Below are 23,403 nucleotides of genomic sequence, written 5' to 3' on the forward strand. Positions count from 1 at the left end.
CCACACTGTAGAAGCTTTGTTCTTTTACTCTTTAGAGTAAATCTTGCTGCTGTTCATTCTTTGGGTTCACGCCACTTTTATGAGATGTAACACTCACTGCAAAGGTCTGCAGCTTCACTACTGTCAGCGAGACCACAAAACCACCAGAAGGAAGAAGCTCCAGACACATCTGAGCATCTGAAGGAACAGACTCTGGGCACATCATCTTTAAGAACCGTAACACTCACCACGAGCGTCCACATCTTCATTCTTGAAGTCAGTGAGACCAAGAACCCACCAATTCTGGACACGATATCAATTTTCTCTTATTCAACATGAACATTTAACACAAACTCAATAAAAATACAGCCAGCATTTGTTGTTTCTTTTTCTGAAATTAGACATGGTAAGTACAGCAAATGTAATTGATACCTACCCCTTTTATACCCAAACTTCATTCCTCCCTTTGTCTTCTACTCCAATCAATTGGCAAACCCTGTTTTCAATTTCAAAATACATCTGAAATGCATCATTGCATTCCTTCTCTGATGCCAGTGTCTAAATTGTCATCTCCTGTCTGGATTTCAGTGGTAGTGATAGCAGTGGTAGCCCATCTGGAGTGGCCAGTGCCATGACACCAGCTGAAGTGGGGAGGCACAGGCGGGGCTGCCCAGTCTATGGAGTTGGTGGGAGCTAGGAACAGGTGGAAGCCCTAGCCCCTTCGAAGTTGGAAAGGCAGGATCTCAGCCTACTTGGGTATAGCTGCAGCTGACCAGCCATGGCTGCAGACCCAGGAATCTGCACTTTTCTGAGGCCCGGGAAGCTTACCTGCCCCCAAAAGCTTGGAAGTGCCTGCTCCCACTACCTGGCCTTTCCCCACTCTGGGCGCCCACTCTGATTTCAGAGCGAAGTTGTGGCTGAGCCCCTACACTGTAACAATCCGGCCAGGTGTGCACTCACGTGGGGCAGTGCTGATACACCAGCCCCTTGCCACCTCAGCCCCCTACAGACTTTGGGCACCAAAAAGCAGGGGAGGGAGCCTGGGGGGATGCTAAAGGCAGTTCGGCGTGAACCTGCAGGCACACCTCAGCATGAACAACCTGGGCACTGTGGGCACCTTTGGTGGCAGGTTAATGGTGACAGAAGGCAGAGGTTAATGGTGACAGAAGGAAGGTAGGCTCCTGGGCTGAAAGGGGCAGGTCTCTGGTGAAACCCCCCCTCAGGCCAGGGATGGCCTGAGGCATGGAGGACGGGCTGCCAGTTCTGCGGACCAGAGTGAGAACTTATGATACTTTTTCTGGCCCACCCAAGGCCGCCTATGGACCAATCAGCATGCACTTCCTCCCCTCTGAAGCCCATAGAAACTTTGGACTCAGGCAGACAATGGGAGGACCTGCCCATGGAGAGTAACTACCCATCGTGGGTCTCCTTTCTGCTGAGAACTGAGCAGACAACAGGATTATCTGCCTGCAGAGAGGAGCTACCCACTGCAGGTCTCTTCTGAGCTGTTCTGTCACTCAGTAAAACACCTCTTCACCTTGCTTACCCTCCACTTGTCCACATACCTTAGTCTTCCTTGACTTGGGATGAGAGCTCAGGACCCACCAAACAGGAGGACCAAAAGAGCTATAACACAAACAGAGCTGAAACATGCCGCTAGCTCACCACATCGTGGGTGAAGGAAAGGAGAGAAGAGAGGAGAGAAAAGCTGCAGCCCCAACATGGGTGACGAGAAGGAGAGAAGAGTTGCAGCCACATCGCAGGTGACAAGAGGGAGAGAAGAGAAAAGAGCTGAGGCCCAGACCTAGGAGCTCCCCAAGACAGGGCTGTTAACACCCTCCTTGCAGCTCTGTGATTCCTGGTATCTGCAAACTTCCGGGCACCACCCTGTTTCCCGGTGCCAGCTGTAGAAGCTGCTTGTTGTACACCTGGTCCAGCCTCAGCCTCACAGGAAGTCGGCACCCATGCCGGTGCCTGGAGATGCCCACTCTGCCACAGCCAGCATATCTAGCTGTGTGCAGTAGCCAGATCCCATGCTTGCTAGATCACACACCCCTCACCACTCCATGCCTGGCTCACCATTGGCAGATGTGGGATCCAAGCCAATAGCATGAGCCAAGCACAGCCTGCCAGGCCAAGTGGGTATAATGAGTTCAGGGGGCTCAAGCAAAACTCAGGCATTGGTGCCACTGACCAGAGATTTCTGGCTGGAAAAGTGACACCCCAAGGATCCCATAACTTTAGTCTTTTAAGTGGCTCTCCTGAGTCTTTTCTTACTTCTCCAAATCATTCTCCATAAAGCAGCAGCCACAATATTTTTAATATAAAATATATTGCTCTTTCATCTAATACCTTCAATGGCTTATCATTGCAGTTAAAATATATGGCTCTTCCTTAACGCTTACAGTTCATCTCATACAATCTTTTTTAAAGGGTATAGTGTTCATCGACTATGCCAAGCTCTTAACCATCATGGTTCATCTTACTTCCTTGTCTCTACTGAAACCCCTTCTTCCATGGATACTCACATTGCTGCTCTCTTCTTCTTGAAGAAGCCTTTCTCACTAACGCATCTCAATCTTTCCCTTTCCACAGGCATATCCCAGAGGACTATGTCTATCCCATTACCTTATTTATTTTTGTCATAGCACTTATCAAAATCGAAATTTATTGGAATTATTTCCTGATTCATTGTATATTTCCATACATATACACATTAGAACATATTATCCTTCATGGCTAGCATGGAGAAACATTTCTTCCTTGATCATCTGCCTCCAGTTTTAAGATAATATCTAGCCCATACTAGACACTCACTAAAATGTCTATTGAAATAAAATATTTCTAAATATTATTTCTACTACTACTGCTGAGGCCTATGGGAAACACACATGTGCTGAACAGGTATTGAACCCATGTTTTCTGAGGCTTTTAGGTGCAAGTAATGAGTATGTGATACTAAAGAGGAAAATCCCCAATTAGTTCAAGATGATGTTTTCATATTGTTCCCTAGGTCATGATTCCTACATAAATGAATATCATTAGTCATAAGTTAAAAAAAGAAAAACTCATAAGTTTCAATATAAATACTATCACCACATAGCCAAACAAATCAAATTTTTATTTGCCCAATGACATCAATACCCAAAAATACAGTATTGTGTCAAAACATCTTGAAAAGAGAGATTGTATGAGAAAAATGTAAAGGTATTAGCTAAAGTGAGAATTATTTCTGAATTTTAACTAGAAACAACAATTTCCACACCACTCTGAAATTTTTTAATATAAGAGGAACCCGATGTAAGTAGTAAATAAAATGAAACAGCCTTACACGCAAAGGAAATGCCTGTTCTCTAAAGCAACAGGAATATCTGATTCAAAATGTCATGATCAGTGTGGAACTCTCTTCACTCACATACACGTATGTACAGACCTTAGCCCTGGCTTCATCACTGATTCTGTGTGGCCAGGCTCATTCTCACATTGTTGAGTTCCCAGTCCCAAGTATGTAGAGCATACGCACAGTGCAAGGAAGGATATTACCTCTTCTGGTGTTCTCTCTTAAAAGAACAAAAATACTTCCTCAGAAGTCTCTCTCAAGCATTTTTCTTATATCCTTTTGACCCAAATTGTGTCACATGTCATCATGGAGTGCCAGGTACTGTTTCATTTAGCCTTGTTTCCTTGGCCAGTCACTGGTCACGGGTGTGAGGATAGACTTACCCTTAAACTAATCAAGCCCATTCTGAGAGTCCAGGTACAATTTCACCTGATACAAAGCAGCCAAACGGATGAAGAATGAGAGACAAATACTCTTAAAGAAGACAAATGAATGGTGACTTGGGAACCAACATTTTTCAGTAAAGTCTGCAATAATAAATTCCAACTTCTGATCTCCCACATCATAACCTGTTTTCACCCATCCCACCACTGGCCCACTTAAGTTCATATCTGCCTGATATTTAATAATGATCTCAACAATTCTAGAGAGCCTTTCTGGTAATATAATCTCATGCATTCTGTGATAATCATGCAAGACTAACTCCTAACAAAGTCACAGAAATGAAAGCTTTGAAACTCAGTAACCTATTGTATTTTTACGAGGATGAATGATCAGAAACTATTTGAGGACTAAGCATTCAGTCACAATGGCTGAAAGAATAAAGATTATAAAGTAAGGATGGCAATTGTCCAGCAATTATCTGGTCTCAATTGTTTCCTGAGAATTTTGCCATTTCTGTTTGCAAAGCAGTAATTGACATTATTTAGAGGAGACAAAACATTTTGCATTCCTCTTGGCAGCTTTAAAATGACAAAACAAATTTCCTACAAGACCTTGTTTTTTCTCCAAGTTTATTTCTTGCTGAAATTAAATATCTATGTTTTTCAGTCATTATGAGTCATAAAACTATGCCCAAATACTGACTGCTAAAATATTATCTACAAAAACAAACTGAGTTCTTCTAAAGGCCTGAGGTCATTCAATGACATTTACCTCCAGGTGATAGTAATATCTTCGGTTTTCTAGATGGCATGTATCTTTTAAAGTCATGATGCTGATTGCTGCTATCTAAATAATTGATCTACCTGGAAACTAGGCAACTGAATTATAACAAGGTTTTGTGGTATTGTTTAAGCTTTAAAAGATCAATTCTATTCAAACTGAAAAACAAAACTGTGGTTTAAGAGTAGTATTGAACATTTATTGAACATCTATTATCAGTTAGGCAGAGTATTGAGAATTTACAGACTGTAAGTATTGGATAGGAAATTATTAGTCTGCATCTATATATCACAAAATACTGAATAAAATGTCTTAAGTGCCTCAATGCAAAGACTCACTAATGTGTTTTTTGGCTTTTGTTTTCAAAAAAGTGATTTTCCAATGAGATAGTCTCTATATATGGAACTTGTCCTATAAAGCATAAAATCGGTAAGGAAACAACTCCAGACCAAGTGCAGTGGCTCACGTCTATAATCCCAGCACTTTAGAAGCTTGAAGCGGGCAGATCACCAGAGGTCAGGAATTTCAGACCAGCCTGGCCAACATGGTGAAACCCCATCTCTGCTAAAAAATGCAAAAATTAGCTGGGCATGGTGGCAGGTGCCTGTAATTCCAGCTACTCGGGAGGCTGAGGCGGGAGAATCGCTTGAACCCACGAGGTGAGGTGGTAGTGAGCTGAGATTGTGCCACTGCACTCCAGCCTGCGTGACAGAGCAAGACTGTATCTCAAAAAAAACAAAACAAAAAACAAATACAAAAAAACCTCCAAATGATATTTGTGTATAGTGTTTGATTTTTTTGAAATAAGATCTATGTTGTTGTTGTTATTATTATTATTATCATTATTATTATTATTGAGATGGAATCTTGCTCTGTCACTCAGGCTGGAGTGCAATGGCATGATCTCGGCTCACTGCAACCTCCGCCTCCTGGGTTCAAACGATTCTCCTGCCTGAGCCTCCCGAGTAGCTAGGATTACGGTCCCTGCCACCATGCCTGGTTAATTTTTGTATTTTTAGTAGAGACAGGGTTTTATCATGTTGGCCAGGCTGGTCTCGAACTCCTGGCCTCTTGATCCACCCACCTCTGCCTCCCAAAGTGCTGGGATTACAGGCGTAAGCCACTACACCTGGTCATTATTTTTGTAACTAAAATAAATAAATAAAATAGATATGTGAAAATGCCATATATTTATAACAAATGAGGGAAGATTAATAAATGTTTATACAACATGAAAAAATACTAGTATCTTTGGTTGCTAAGTATAAAAGAATATTTGAGCTGGGTTTTTTGGGTGAATAGGACTTTACCTAGCATTATAAATTAAGGGGTGTGGAGGGAAGGAATTACATGTATGTATGTCGGTTATTAATATAACTAGAAATCTATTGTATTGAAAGACAAACTTATCAGGGTAAGGTAATAGAATAACTTATTCTATTAGAATGTAGAAAAACTTATAGTGACAAATATAATGTGTTAAGTCTATGAATTCAAGGAAACTTATCTCTGAGACATTATAGAAGAGCAGATAAGAACAGATAGCTAACACAGTTCCAGTTTGATGCAAGGGAGAAGAAAGTATGAATGATGTCAGCCAACTTCATTCAGAGGAGCTCTGGAGAGGCATTTGGAAGGAGAGAAAGCAGTAGGTATCAGAGTAGACAATTAGGGGGATGAATCTCGGTTTGGGCGGAAGAGGCTGTACTATGCCTCAGTGTCTAGGAACAGTTAGGGTTCTGCAAACTCATTGTTATGAAAGAAAACACGAGGTTCCAAGGTGACCATTTAGAGAGATGATAAAAAATAAGAAAATAAGCATATTTTGCTATAACCCATGAAATAATGCTATACAAATGTTCAGTCAGAGTCTAGGTTTGATTTCCCTTTGAAAATAAAACTCTGAAGCACAAAAGAGTTTCTATTTTAAAAAATAAATTCTATTTCCATAAAATTCAACCTCAGCAAGTATTACTATCAATCTAACACTAGACTTGAGTGTTCATTTATGTATCAATAGAATTTAGTAGGTTTTTTAAAAATTAATATAAATTCTTATTTCATTTGTGAGAAAAGCAACTGTTATAAAATACCACAAAACACTACAAAGCAGTGATTATAACCTTTTGAAGTTTATAAAGGTTGTAATAGGTTTATGGCACATAATCTGTTTCTATCCATATTCTTTAAAAGTAATGTGCCTGAATATATGCACACACTCGCAGTCTTTTCTCATAAAATTACAGATTAAGTATTACTTTAAAAATCTAGGAAGTTGGCCGGGCGCGGTGGCTCAAGCCTGTAATCCCAGCACTTTGGGAGGCCGAAACGGGTGGATCACGAGGTCAGGAGATCGAGACCATCCTGGCTAACACGGTGAAACCCCGTCTCTACTAAAAAATACAAAAAAAAAAAAAAAAAAAAAAAAAAAACTAGCCAGGCAAGGTGGCAGGCGCCTGTAGTCCCAGCTACTCGGGAGGCTGAGGCAGGAGAATGGCGTGAACCCAGGAGGCGGAGCTTGCAGTGAGCTGAGATCCGGCCACTGCACTCCAGCCTGGGCCACAGAGCGAGACTCTGTCTCAAAAAAAAAAAAAAAAAAAAAAAAAAAGAGAGATTTAAAAAAAAATCTAGGAAGTTTTGAATGGATAGCTTATTGACATACTAAAATTAAAAGTGTACATCCTTGCTTATACCCTTGGCATTAAATAATCATTATTTAGCATTCATAGATAAAACACTTTTGTGTTTTCAGTAGAAATTCCCTGAAAATGATTCAGTTAATTGCTGAAATATTTCTGGGTAAATAGTAAAATACAGTTCATACAAATTACAGAACAAATGTGCCACCTGGAGTCTTCGCTAACATTTATTATTTTGTATTTACCAAAATTCTTGGTATTGCATTAAATTCAGAGTTTTCCAATAACCACCTAGAAATGAACCATTCTCTAGCCATTTGAAACATTTTAACCCAAATAATCTCATTGATTTATAAAATAATATTCAGTAATACATCTTTCTTTAATTTATGCCTCTCTGGAAAAAATATCTGAGATCAGGTGGATGAAGCTACTAAAGAATAAAGCAAAACACAATGATATTGTAGTAATCTTTTTTGTAAACTGTTTAGACTCCTTCAAATGTATATAAATAGGCTTAAATGCCTGAATAATATTGCAAAATTGAACTTTTCTTAACATTTAAAAACATTTCCAACTTTTAAGTTCAGGGGTACCTGTACTGAATGTGCAGGTGTTTTACATAGGTAAATGTGTGCCAGGGTGGTTGGCTGCACAGATCATCCCATTACCCAGGTATTAAGCCCAGCATCCGTTAGCTATTCTTCCTGATCCTCTCCCTTCTCCCACCCCGCTGCCCTTCCATAGGCCCCACTGTGTATTGTTCCCCACCATGTATTCATGTTTTCTCACCATTTAGCTCCAAGTTACAACTGAGAACATGTGGTATTTGATTTCCTGTTCTTTCATTAGTTTGCTAAGGATGATAGCCTCCTAGCTCCATCCATGTTTTTGCAAGGGACATGATTTCATTCCTTTTATGGCTGCATAGTATTCCATGGTATATATGTACCACATTTTCTTTATCCAGTCTATCATTATTGAGCATTTAGTTTGATTCCATGTCTTTGCTATTGTGAATAGTGCTGCAATGAAAATGCATATCCATGTGTCTGTATAATAGAATGACTTATATTCCTTTGAGTATATACCCAGTAATGAGATTGCTGGGTCGAACGGTATTTCTGCCTCTAGGTCTTTGAGAAATTGCCACACTGTCTTCAACAATGGTTGAACTAATTTACACCCCCCACCAACAGTGTAAAAGCATTCCTTTTTCGCCACAACCTTACCAGCATCTATTATTTTTTGACTTTTTAGTAGTAATCATTCTGACTCGTGTGAGATGGTGTCTCATTCAGGTTTTGATGTGCATTTCTCTAATGACCAGTGATATTGACCTTTTTTTCATATGGTTTCTTGGCTGCATGTATATATTCTCTTGAGAAGTGTCTGTTAATGTCCTTGGCCTACTTTTTGTTTGTTTATTTTTTGTAAATTTGTTTAAACTCCTTATAGAGGCTGGATATTAGACCTTTGTCAGATGGATAGTGTGCAAATTTTTTCTCCCATTCTGTAGGTTATCTGTTTACTCTGTTGATAGTTTCTTTTGCTATGCAGAAACTCTTTAGTTTAATTAGATCCCATTTGTCAATTTTGGCTTTTGTTGCAGTTGCATGCAATCTTTGCCAGTATGTATGTCCTGATTGGTATTGCCTAGGTTTACTTCTAGAGTTTTTATACTTTTGGGTTTTACACTTAAGTCTTTGATCCACATTTAGTTTATTTTTGTATATGGTATAAGAAAGAGATCCAGTTTCAATTTTATGCATATGGCTAGCCAGTTCTCCTGGCACCATTTATTAAACAGGGATTCTTTTCCCATTGTTTTTGTTAGGTTTTTAGATGATCAGATGGTTGTATGTGTGTGGTCTTAATCCTAGGTACTGTATCCTGTTCCATTGGTCTATGTGTCTCTTCTTGTACCACTACCATGCTGTTTTGTTTACTGTAGCCCTGTGGCATAGTTTGAAGTTGGGTAGCATGATTCCTCCAGTTTTGTTCATTTTGCATAGGATTACATTGGCTATTTGGACTCTTTTTTGGTTCCATATGAATTTCAAAATAGCTTTTTTCTAATTCTGTGAAGAATGTCAATGGTAGTTTAATGGGAATAGCATTAAATCTATAAATAGCCTTGGGCAGTATGGACATTTTCATGATATTCGTTCTTCCTATCCCTGAGAATGGGATATTTTTCTATTTGTTTGTGTCCTCCCTGAATTCTTTGAGCAGTGGTTTGTAGTTTCCCTTGAAGAGGACCTTCACTTCCCTCATTAGATGTATTTCTAGCTATTTTATTCTTTTTGTGGCAATTTTGAATGGGAGTTCATTTGTGCTTTGGCTCTCGGCTTGCCTGTTGATGTATAGGAATGCTCACAATTTTTGCACATTGATTTTGTATACAGAGACTTTGCTGAAGTTGTTTATCAGCTTACGAAGCTTTTGGGCTGGGACAATAGGGTTTTCTAGATATAGGATCCTGTCATCTGCAAACAAAGATAGTTTTACTTGCTCTACTCCTATACTGAATACCCTTTATTTCTTTCTCATGCCTGAGTGCCCTGGCCAGAATTTCCAATATTATGTTGAATAGGAGTGGTAAGAGAGGGCAAACTTGTCTTGGGCCACTTTGCAAGAGGAATGCTTCCATCTTTTGCCCATTCAGTATGACATTGGCTGTGGGTTTGTCATAAATAGCTATTATTTTAAGGTATGATCCTTCAATATCTACTTTATTGAGAGTTTTTAACATGCGGCGATGTTGAATTTTATTGAAGACTTTTTCTGCATCTACTGAAATAATCATGTGGTTTTTGTCTTTGGTTCTGTTCATATGATGAATCATATTTATTGATTGTTGTATGTTCAACCAGCCTTGCATCGTGGGGATGAAACCTACTTGATCATGGTGAATAAGCTTTTCGATGTGCTGTTGGATTTGGTTTGCCAGTATTTTGTGGAGGACTTTTGCATTGATGTTCATCAAGGATATTGGGATGATGTTTTCTTTTTTTATTGTGTCTCTGCCAGGTTTTGGTATCAGGATGATGAAAGCCTCATGGAATGAGTTATGTAGGAGACCTTCCTTGGTTGTAATAATTTCTGTAGGAACGGTACCAGCTTTTCCTTGCACATCTGGTAGAATTCAGCTGTGAATCCATCTGATCCTGGACTTTTTTAAGTTGGTAGTCTATTTTTTATTGCCTCAATTTCAGAACTTGTTATTGATCTATTCAGGATTTCAATTTCTTCCTGGTTCAGTCTTGGGAGGGTGTATGTGTCCAGGAATTTATCCTTTTCTTCTAGATTTTCTAGTTTATGTGGCTAGGGGGTGTTTATAGTATTCTCTGATGGTTGTTTGTATTTCTGTGGGTCATTGGTGCTCTACCCCTTATCGTTTCTGATTTTGTCTATGTGGTTCTTCTCTCTTCTTTTTTATTAGTTTAGCTAGCATTCTACTTTATTAGTTCTTTCAAAAAAAAAAAAAAACAGTTCATGGATTCACTGATTTTTTGAAGGTTTTTTTAGTGTCTCTATCTCCTTCAGTTCCCCTCTTATCTTGGTTATTTCTTGTCTTCTGCTAGATTTAAGGTTTCTTTGCTCTTGTTTCTCCAGTTGTTTTAGACATAATGTTAGGTTGTTGGCTTGAAATATTTCTAAATTTTCGATGTGTGCATTTAGTGCTATAAATTTCCCTCTTAACACTGCCTTAACTGTGTCCCAGAGATTCTGCCATCTTTTATCTTTGTTCTCATTAATATCAAAGAACTTCTTGATTTCTGCCTTAATTTCATTATTTATCTAGGAGCCATTCAGGAGCAGGTTGTTCAATTTCCATGTAGTTGTGTGGTTTTGTGTGAGTTTCTTAACCTTGACTTCTGGTTTGATTGTGCTGTGGTCTGAGAGACTGCTATGATTTCAGTTCTTTTGCATTTGCTGAGGAGTGTTTCACTTCCAACTACATGGTCAATTTTAGAGTAAGTGCCATGTGGTGATAAGAATAATGTATATTCTGTTGTTCCAAGGTGGAGAGTTCTGTAAATATCTATCAAGTCCACTTGATCCAGAGATGAGTTCAGGTCCTGAATATCTTTGGTAATTTTCTGTCTCAATGATCTAATTTTGTCAGTGGGGCGTTAAAGTCTCTCACTATCATTGCATGGGAGTCTAAGTCTCTTTTAAGGTCTTTAAAACCTGTTGTATTAATCTGGGTGCTCCTCTATTGGGTGCATATATATGTATGATAGTTAGCTCTTCTTGTTGAATTGAACCCGTTACTATTATGTAATGCCCTTCTTTGTCTTTTTTTTTTTTTTTTAACTCTTTTGGTTTAGAGTCTCTTTTGTCAGAAACTAGGATTGCAACCCCTGCTTTTTTCTGTTTTCCATTTGCTTGGTAAATATTCCTCCATTCCTTTGTTTTGAGCCTATGTGTGTCTTTGCACATGATATAGGTCTCTTAAACACAGCATAACAATAGGATTTGATTTTTTTAAATCCAACTTGCCATTCTGTGTCTTATAATTGCAGTATTTAGCCCATTTACATTTAAGGTTAATATTATTGTGTGTTAATTTGATCCTATCATCATGATGCTAACTGGTTATTTTGCATACTTGCTTATGAAGTTGCTTCATAGTGTCACCGGCATGTGTTTTTTTGTAGTGGTTGGTATCAGTTTTCTTTTTTTCTTTTTTTTTTTTTTTTTTTTCCATATTTAGTGTTTCTTTCAGGAGCTCTTGCAAGGCAGGTCTGATTCCCTCACCATTTGCTTGTCTGAAAAGGATCTTATATCCCTTTGCTTATGAAGCTTAATTTGGCTGGGTATGAAATTCTGGGTAGGAAATTCATTTCTTTAAGAATGTTGAGTATTGGCCCCCCAATCTCCCCTGGCTTGTAGAGTTTCCACTGAGAGGTCCGCTGTTAGTCTGATGGGCTTCCCTTTGTAGGTGACCTAGCCTTTCTCTCTGGTTGCCCTTAACATTTTTTTCTTCATTTTGACCTTGAAAAATGTGATTATTATGTGTCTTGGGGATGATCTTCTCATGGGGTATCTTACTGGGGTTCTCTGAATTTTCTGAATGTGTATGTTGGCCTGTCCAGCTAGGTTGGGAAAGTTCTCCTGGATGATATTCTGAAATACGCTTTCCAAATTGGTTTAATTCTCCCCATCTCTTTCAGTTACCTCAATCAGTTGTAGATTCAGTCTCTTTATATAATCTCATATTTCTCAGAACTTTTATTCATTCCTTTTCATTCTTTTTTCTCTATTCTTGTCGGCATGTCTTATTTCAGAAAGATAGTCTTCAAGCTCTGAGATTCTTTTTCCACTTGTTATTATGCTATTAATACTAGTGACTGCATCCAGAATGTCTTCTGTGTTTTTCAGCTCTGTTAGGTCAGTTACATTCCTCTCTACACTGGTTATTTGGCTGTCAGCCCCTGCATTGTTTTATCATGATTCTTAGCCTCTTTGCATTGGGTTACAACATGCACCTTTATCTCAGCAAAGTTACTTTTTGTGAACATTCTAAAGCCTATTTCTGTCGTTTCAGCCATCTCAGCCTCAGCCTAGTTGTAAACCCTTGCCGAAGAGGTGTTGCGATCATTTGGAGGAAAGGATGCACTCTGGCTTTTTGAGTTTTCTGCATTTTTGCACTGATTCTTTCTTATCTTTGTCGGCTTATCTACTTTCAATCTTTGAGGTTGCTGACTTTGGATGGGGTTTTAGTTGTGACTGTTATTTGTTTGTTTTTTCTTCTGCCAGCCTGGCTACACTTCTGCAGGGCTGCAGAAGTTTTCTGGAGGTCTGCTCTAGATCCTAGTCACCTCACTTTTTCTAGTACCTGGAGATATCACCAGTGAAGGCTGCAAAACAACAAAGATGGCAATCTGCTCCTTCCTCTGTCCTGAGGAATACTGACCTGTTGCCTGCCAGAACATGCCTGCAGGAAGTGGCTGGAGACCCCAGTTGTGAGGTCTCACTCAGTCAGGAGAATCAGGGACTCTCTTAAAGAAATAGTCTGGCTGCACTTCTCAAAAGAAGACATTTATGCAGCCAACAGAAACATGAAAAAATGCTCAGCATCAATGGCCATCAGAGAAATGCAAATCAAAACCACAATGAGATACCATCTAACACCAGCTAGAATGGCGATCATTAAAAAGTCAGGCAACAACAGGTGCTGGAGAGGATGTGGAGAAACAGGAACGCTTTTACACTGTTGGTGGGACTGTAAACTAGTTCAAACATTCTGGAAGACAGTATGGTAATTCCTCAAGGATCTAGAACTAGAAATATCATTTGACCCAGCCATCCCATTACCAGGCATATACCCAAAGGAGTATAAATCATGCTGCTATAATGACACATGCACACGTATGTTTATTGTGGCACTATTCACAATAGCAAAGACTTGGAACCAACCCCAATGTTCATCAATGATAGACTGGATTCAGAAAATGTGGCACACATACACCATGGAATACTATGCAGCCATAAAAAAGGATGAGTTCATGTCCTTTGTAGGGACATGGATAAAGCTAGAAACCATCATTCTGAGCAAACTATTGTAAGGACAGAAAACCAAACACCGCATGTTCTCACTCATAGGTGGGAATTGAACAATGAGAACACTTGGACACAAGGTGGGGAACATCACACACCGGGGTCTGTGTTGTGGGGTAAGGGGAGTGGGGAGGGATAGCATTGGGAAATACACCTAATGTAAATGACGAGTTAACAGGTGAAGCACACCAACATGGCACATGTATACGTATGTAACAAACCTGCATGTTGTGCACATGTACCCTAGAACTTAAAGTACAATTTAAAGAAAGAAAGAAAGAAAGAAAGAAAGAAAAAGAAAGAAAGAAAGAAAGAAAGAAAGAAAGAAAGAAAGAAAGAAAGAAAGAAGGAAGGAAGGAAGGAAGGAAGGAAGGAAGGAGGAAGGAAGGAAGGAAGGAAGGAAGGAAGGAAGGAAGGAAGGAAGGAAGGAAGGAAGGAAGGAAGGAAGAGTCTGGCTGCATTTTGGTAGAGAGACTATGCTGTGTTGGGGATCCCTCAGCCCCCAATCAGTTTGGGCTTTCCAAGGCCCACAGGCTATACTAGCTGAGATGCCCAAACAGCAAAGGTTACAGTCTGCCCCGCCCCCGGGGCACTCCTTTCTTGGGAGAAATTAGAACACTGTTGACAGTAGAACACAGACAAGGGTGGCTGGAGGCCCAGCTGGAAGGACCCAGTGAAGAGGAATGGATCCGGTTTCCATTAAAAGCTGGGCTGGGCATGGTGGCTCACATCTGTAATCCCAGCACTTTGAGGGGCTAAGGCAGGCGGATCACTTGAGGTCAGGAGTTTGACACCAGCCTGGTCAACATGGGGAACCCCTGTTGTGTTGGTGGGCTCCTGTAATCCCAGCTACTCAGGAGGCTCAGGCAGGAGAATCACTTAAACCCAAGAGAAAGAGGTTGCAGTGAGCTGAGATCACACCACTGCACTCCAGCCCGGGCAACAGAGGGACTCTGTCTTTAAAAAACAACAACAACAAAACAAACAAACAAAAAACCCTGGAAAATATGCAACAGACACATATTACTATGTTTTTTTAAGGAGGCTGAAAATTTTTAAAAATGAAATGCAACTTAGGAAGTTCGAAAAAGAATAGCAGAATAAATCAAAAGGAAGTTGAAGAAAGGAAATAAAAAAATAGTTAATTCTGAAAGAAAGACAAAATAAAAATAAGCCAAGAAGCTAATAATTGATGTCTTAAAATGATTAATACATTTGATAAATAGCTGCAAAATGGATTATGAAAAGATAAGTATATTACATGATATATTAATAATGAATAAATAGAATGATGTATTAGTAACGAATCAAGTAACAGCAAAAATGGATAGTTCAATAACATAAAATATTTATGCAAATTAGAAAAACTAAAAAAATGCCTAATTCCTAGAAAAGCATAAATTCCCAAAATTATTCAAGAAGAAATAGGAACTTTGAATAATCCTATTAATCTTAGAGAAATGTAATGCATACTTTATGTCTTCCCAGGAAGAAAACACCAGATTAATAATTTATTACTGGTGAGGTACACCAAATATTCAAGAAACAGTTCATTGTGATCTTACACAAACCCTTTCAGAGAGTAGAAGAATCGTCTCTTAATGGTTTCACTAAATGTGATACACTGAATTCTAAGATGCTTTCCCAAAAATCCCGTGGTGTAATTTCCAAAAACTGTTCAATGTAATTAAGTTTACCAGTTAATTGAACTTAAAATAGCAAAACTATTCTGAATTATTTAGATAGGTTCATGTAGTCAAGTGAGCCTTTAAAAGCAACAGAAGAGGCCTGGTACAGTGGCTCACGCCTCTAATCCCAGCACTTTGGGAGGCCAAGGCGGGATCACCTGAGGTCGGGAGTTCGAGACCAGCCTGACCGACACGGAGAAATCCCGTCTCTACTTAATCCACAAAATTATCCAGGTGTGGTGGCGCAAGCCTGTAATATGCCAGTTACTCGGGAGGCTGAGGAGGGAGAATCGCTTGAACCCTGGAGGCAAAGGTTGCGGTGAGCCGAGATCACTCCATTGCACTCCAGCCTGGGCCATCTAAAAAAAAAAAAAAAAAAATAGCAGCAGAAGAAGGTAGAGAGATGCGGCCGAAGAGGACTTCAGATTTGAAGTGCTGAAAAGACTCAATAAGCTATTGCTGGCTTTGAAGAAGGAGCGGACCATGAGTCATGTACAGGCAAGCAGGCAGCCTCTAGAAACAGAATGATCCCTGGCCAACAGCCAGTAAGAAAACAGGGATATTTGTCCTATAATCACAATAGAAGGAAATAAATTCTGCAACTACCTGAATTAACCTAGAAGTGGATTCTACACCAGCGCCACCAGAAAAGAGCCCAGGATGGCTGACACCTTGATTTTAGCCCAGCGAAACCCAGAGAAGAGAATCTAGCCGTACCGTTCCTGGATTTCTTATCTATACAAAATTGTGAGACAGTGAATATGTGTTGTTTTTAGCTCAGTACCTAGTTCCACCCTCATGGAAAGCTATTTCAGAAGAGGAAAACAAATGAGGAACTCACTCCCACAAAAGTGGCTTCTCCAAATTTCGAATCTCTATAATCTGCCAAATTTTGTTTACTTTTCAGAGTTTCTAGGTAGTTGCATTTTGTATTTTATCTAGAATTTTTCATGATAATCACTGGAAAAAAAAAAGTTGTAGTAGGTTCAGTCCATCCTGGTCAGAACTGTAAACATTCTGTCTATTCTTATTTGATAGATGCCTATTAGACCTTCTCATTTAATTATTTATGTTTCTTAATTTCTCTTCGATATTCTCCATATCCTTGTTTCTCCAGTTTGTAAATTTTGGTTTATATATTCAAATATACCTTCAGGTCTTGAATTCTGTCTTTGGTGGAATTAAATATGCTTTTTAACCCATTCTTTAAAATTACAGTATCACCAGTTGCATTTTACATTTCTAGAGACTCCGTTGGTTTTTAGTTTTTTAACTACCTGATCACACCTGCCTTTCTCCTCACCTTTGAAATTCTGTCTTTGACTTATATAAACATTTCTTACTTATGTGTTCTACATTCTACAGCTCTGAATTCCAATATACTTAGTAGTATGTGAGTGCCTAAATCTGTTATTTATTGTCTTCTGACTCTCACTTGTGGTCATCTGGCTCTTCATGTCATTGGTGCTTTTTGATTATCAATTTATTGGTTGCTTTTCTTGATCTTAAATTGGCAAGGTTTTCTTTTATCAAGAACCAGGAATGCCACCAGCCTGGGATGAACCTACAACTACCAAAAGGACCCAACTCACTATGGGAGGAAAATGTCTAGCTCAACCATTTCACCATTGCTCTAGGCCCATCATCTACCTCTCACTGCTGCTATCAGCTTTCATGAAATATTTGCTTTTTCAATCTACTCACTGCTCCCAGCCTCAGTCCCAGATCATTGATTCGTTCGCTATGTTTGTCTGTTTGTATGTTTTCCCAGAAGAGGAGGATGGTTCTCTTTGGAGAAATTCAGCAATCTATCAAAAAAGACTATATCAAATCAAGGATCTAATTGTTTCCATTACAAAAGGGGTGCCTCTGAGCAACTCATCTGTCATATCACCAAAAGTTCAATTTTATCCAATTGAACCCTATGGGTTCATACCCCTCTATGTGCCAATATTTTTCATCTATTGTCATTCTTTCTCACATTTTGTCTTTTAAATTTACACCTTGTACTTTCTTTACTTTCATTTTTAAATTGTTATGGTGGTGCAGTAATAAATTCAAAAATCATTCTGACGTTTTGAATTAGAAGGTTTTTTTTAATATAATTCTATTTTAGAAATTGTACCAATAGACACATTAGACATGCATGCACACACACACAAATAATTGTATATGCTTCACTTTAAAATTAATTGTAGAGTATCATATGTCCTGTTGTTGTATATTTAAAATTTTCCCCCACTAAGTAGTATTTACTATAATAAATACTATTAATATCCTTGAACATTAATTTTTCACTTATCTCTGCTCAATTTTTATTACAAAATTTCTGTTTTAAAAATGATAGAAAAAATCTATGCCTACCAACAGAATTTGATAATAGTATCTATGACATACTTTCTAGCATTTTTTAATTTAAAAAATTACCAATCTGATGTTTTATATACACACATAAATATACACACATGTGTATTAAGAAATACACATATATTTGTGTGTGTATTTATTGTTTTATATTTCTTTGTCCTTGTTTTTATATACTTTGAGACTTCAGTATTTTTTTACGTAAATTATTCACATGCTTAGAGAGTTTCTTAGTTTCATTTTCTCACCCAGTATATAAATATATTTCAATTAAAAATGTATATATTATTGCACAGTGGTGAAAACATAAACAATATAAATGAGTTTTTAAAAAGAAAACATTTCATGGACATATTATTCATCCATTATTATATATAAAAACTTTATTTGGCTTCTGCTTTGTAGGGCAGAAACCACAGTTAAAAGGAATTCTTCCAGACAATTTTTCTGGTAATACAGAGTTATTTTTCCTTATGATATCTCTCATAATAATTTAAGCCCCAAAAATTAGTTTATCGAATAAAATTGGAGGTTTTTTGTTTTTTTAAACATTATTTTTAGCTTCAGCATTTCTGCTTTATTTTAATCAGCCTCTTGCATATATCGTATGATTATTTTTCTTAAAAATCTAGTGTACAATTTTTTATTATTAACTGAGTTTAGTTCATTTGTAGTAATAATAATTACATGTAGAAATAGATTCATGTCTACAATATTGAGTTTTATGAAATAAATGAAGGATTAAACATAGTAATATATTATATACTGTATAGCGAAAGCATTAGGAAACACTGAGAAATAAGTGCCTAACTCAGACCTGAGGTTTAGGGAAAGCTTTAAGCAAAACAAGACATTTATTCTAAGTTTTTGGGATAAGTTTCAGGCCAAGTGAATATTAGAAAAATGAATTTGGGAGCACCACTTATGCTGAGAAACAAACATAAAGCTAGCTGCAGACGATTTTACCTTCTGTTCATCTCCGTTCACCAGGCCATACAATAAAAAATGAGAATAAAACTTTAAGTCAAAATAATGTATTTAATGTTTTTAACCGAATGACTTACCTATTGTTGCTCAGAATCTGTTCATTTCTGTGAGCAATTATAAAAATCAATTCCATTTCAGCCACATGTGAGATAAAAGTAACACTTGCCCACAAACAAACAAAAAAACAAAAAAAAGCTAAGATCCCAATCATTGAATATCAAAATGTTGAGAACTTGATAAAATAGATTTTCAGACATAACTAAGCTATTAGTGGGTTTATGTTTACTCATACATCTAAGTGTGTATAAATGCACTGTACATATGTTTTACAATAAATCTGTTCTGATAACCAGTTTGTGTTTCTGAGCATCTGCTTTCCTAGGGGAGCAATTTTCAAGCGTTGTGCTGACTGAGGAGACTTGAAGTTGCCTGTTTCCTTCTGGAGAGACTACAATTTGGGTCTCTTTATTGTTTATATTCTCAACCAGTGCCACAGAACAACAGCGGATAACCATGGCTGTGAATGTGCAACCCAAGTGATCTCAAATATGTAGTTAAGGCTCTTTTAGTGGAAAGCAGAAGCCAGATTCCGTCTATTCCTTGCCCACTTACATTCAGTCAGTGTAATTTTGTAATATTCACTCAGTGAAACTTAGACACGATTTTCAAAGAGCACTAAGGACAGAAAGCACTTTAGAAAAAGGCATCTCTTGACTTACAGTAACTTCTCATTAAAACAATCAAAGAACTAGCAAGAACATTCTGAATGCAGGTTTGTATCCTTTTAATGTGAGTCCATTTAGATCACACATATATATGCAACATTCACCCACACAGAGCTAGATGTGTATTTCTCACAAAAGCATTCATTCAGCCAATACCTGTTTTTGAGCATCTCCAATGCATTGAACCTCATGGTAGGTATGTGGAGAGACACTATTGAATGAGGCAGATACTATCCCAAACCTCGTGGCAATTCAGTCTTGTAAAAAGACAGACAACAAACAAACACGACGTACAGAAAAAATAATTATAAATCATGATGCATGATGATATTTAAAAAATGAAAAGTTTTCTATAATAGAAAATATGGGGAGAACTAGTTTAGATATAACTAATAAAGACAGTCACTTATAGTGATATATGAATTCTAATGATGCTTTAAGAGGTGAGTGAGGAAAAGTGACCTGCCTAAGAACATGTGCAAAGGTCTAAGGGTGCTTTTAGGAATAAAATGGAGAGAGTGGCTGACACATGGTTATCGGAGAAATGGGGAAAATGGAAATGAGATTGGAGAAATAAACTTTTATTCTGTTGGAGGTGAGGGAAATGACTTGGTAGGCCTCAATGACTGTGTAGTTTATTCTAAATACAATGGAGAACCATAGAAAATTTTAATGCAAAAAATAAAATGATCAAATTTATGTTTTAAATATATCAATGTGATCCCTTATACAGAAATGGATTGAATTGTTTAGGAAGTGGCAAAAGTGAAAATGGGTCAGAAATGATGGTTTACAATAGAATGCAGGCATATAAATGGACAGGAATCTACCAATTTGAAATACATTTTGAAGATATAAATTAAGAAGAATTGTGGATTGAATTGGATGACAAGCATGAGTATGATGTGGAATAATTGAGGGTGAATCTCAAGTTTCTAGCTTAGGGAATTACAAAAACAGTCTTGTCATTCTTGGAAATTAATAGGCTTGGGAGGAAAATGTCTAGATATAGAAATAAAATGTTTGATTCTGGGTATGTTATATTTAAAACACCTAAGTAGAACTGTTTGATTAATCAGAGGATATATGGATACAAAGTCCAAATGAGAGTATGGGATTACAAACATAAAATGGTATTTGAAGCTATGGATCAAAAACATCATGCAATATACTATAAATACATACAATTTTTAACTGCCAGTTAATAAGCAATAAATGAAGCCATGAAAATGAATGTGATCACAAATGTAAATAGAACATAAATTAGAGAACTAGGTCTTTGAATGGAAACTTTCCTGTCAAAAGCTGTTGATAAGATTCCATTGAATTTGGTACAAGGAAAATCACAGATGATCTTGGCAACAGCAGTTATTGTGGACAAATGATGGCAGAAGCTGGTTGTAAATGGGTTGAATTGTGAATGGGAAGTCAATAATGCTTTCTTCTGGATAGATTCCCATAACTGGGATGACACGCTTCCAATTCCATTTAAAAATTTTTGTCCTCAGCTCTCCTTTGATCTGCAAGTTGAGGCCCATCTTGCCTGCCTGAATGTGCCGTACTCATTGATATGCTACCTGTGAAAAAGTATTTACAGGTAATAAGGCTTTGGAGGTGATCTCTTACCACCAATGCCTATGATGAATACAATCCCTGTGACCTGCTGCCAGGGCCTGTGTTTACCTCTGAAGATATCGTGCTTCCAAAAGCATCCCTCACGCTCTTGCAATCACCTTAGCATCAACTGGCAGCTGAAAGTCACCAGACATTAATTCTCACCAAAGCCCGTCAATTTCACTTGGAAAATACACTGCTTTTCTGTCTGACTACTTTCATGCCCAATTTTACTACCCTAGCCCAAGACTTTATCTCTTATATGAAACAACCACTTTATACGCCCTTCATCTTCATGACAATTTTAGGAAGTCAATACTGTTCTTCTCTTTTATTTTATCGATGATGAAATTAAATCACAGAGAGATTAACTATCTTGCCCAAAGTCATTTTCAGCACAATGATAATGCTGGGATTCAGACCTAGGCAGGCTGCCTCTAGAGGCTGAGTCTTAACCACTGTCCTACATTACATTTTATAAGAGACAGACTAGTTTAAAAAATGTAAAGGAAACTATGATGTATCATTTAACATGTTTGTAAAATTCACTCTCTAAATGCCAACAAATCTCCAAATATATTAAAGGAAAAAAAATGAAACAAAACTGAACAAGCCTACTAGTCGCTACAGATTACCTTTTTATGTTTGCTAAACAAAATTTAGGGATAGTCTCTCAATGTCATTCTTGTAAACAATAATCTGTTTAATATTTTTTATTTTTAAATACTATTTTACATATATTCATGCAGCTCATTAGAAAATTAATATAATCTTTCCAATTACAATTCATATATTCCAGATGAGCATTAGCAAGCAGGAAACAATGAGTCGCGAATGAATAAAACCTTTATTTAACTTTGTTAAGGACATTCAGAAGAGTTGAATAGACCAAAAAACAAATGTACTGTTATTTACCAGCTTTTGCAGTATTCAAACTGTATTTGTTTAAATAGATCTGCTTTTTGTTTTTAGCTTCCGGTCAGACTTTACAACTGCTTGTTAAAAGCCTGTGACCTTTGGACAAGAGTGAAACACCAAGCACTAAGGGAGGCTAGAGTCATTCTTCAATCAGGAACAAATGCATTCCAGACAAGGTGATTAGCAAAAATCTTCATTTTATTTTCCTTCTATTGACCTCCTAGAAATGAAAAGCCCTCCTGAAAACAGGTGGTCCTGAAAATCTATAGATAATTAAGGAAAATGAGACTTGTTGACAGCTTGGCATGAAATGTGAATATTTAATTACATTTTAATGACAACTCTTATTATTTTACGTAAGTATGTTAGGTGATATAACATGAGATTAGAGACTGCCAATACAAATTTTAAATAGTTTTTCTCAACATTTATAAAAAATCGAGTAATAAAAAGCATATTTAAACATTAAATGGCTTGTAGAGGTCCCTTTTTAAACATAGTGCCTATTTTCATTTTTATTATCTCTCACAGCACTTCTGTAATTATTTAAAATGTCATTGTCTTGTTTCAAGGATAGCTAAATAGGAAAAGTTGTTCTGGCTAAAATTATGTCCCAAATCAGTTTGATCAGGATCATCATTAACATTAGGCAGGCATTATTTTTGAGTAAAACACAAATTAAAAAGACTTATACAAGTCTTCTTAAAAACTTCATTTGACTTTATTGGTTAAGGAGTTTCAATTCTGTGGTAACTTCGACAAGGATTATAATTCTTGTTTGTGCTTTAATATAAATGTAATGCTTTAAATTACTGGTAAACTTAATTCCTTCAAATTCTATCTGAATTATCTTAAGCAACTTAAATAGATGAATTTGAATCCAAGCTTTTCCCAATGGGATTTTGACCATCTGTGAAAATATTGTACCATATAATATCCCTCATTTATCCTAATTAAATCTTATGTAATAAATCATATCCTTGTCCAATAAAAGTGCTATGATTTTTTTTCAAACAAGGGTCATAAATTCTAAGGTATAGAAATGAATGTAATTTAATAGGTTATATTTTAACATTTATAATAATTTTAAACATGAAGAAGTAAAATGTATGTTCTTTTTAGTGTAAATTATAATTAAAGTATTTTACTTCAAGGGAAGGGTAAAGCAGCTTAAATTTAGGAAACACAGGTCTATTTGGTGCGTAGCAAAATAGATTGCATTTGTTTTTGTTTCTGGTTCTAACAATATACAAATTGCCACAAATCAGCTAATTCCAAAAGAGAGAACATCCAACTGGCATATGTTCCAAATGGAACTCAGGCATATTCCTCTAGACCTAGTGGCTCTCCATGTCCATCAGTGCTTTCCATCTCTGTAAGTCATACTACCATCTTGCATTTGTTCACACTGAAAT

The sequence above is a fragment of the Macaca thibetana genome, chromosome 3, assembly GCF_024542745.1.
Source record: "Macaca thibetana thibetana isolate TM-01 chromosome 3, ASM2454274v1, whole genome shotgun sequence".
Classification (NCBI taxonomy): Eukaryota; Metazoa; Chordata; class Mammalia; order Primates; family Cercopithecidae; genus Macaca; species Macaca thibetana.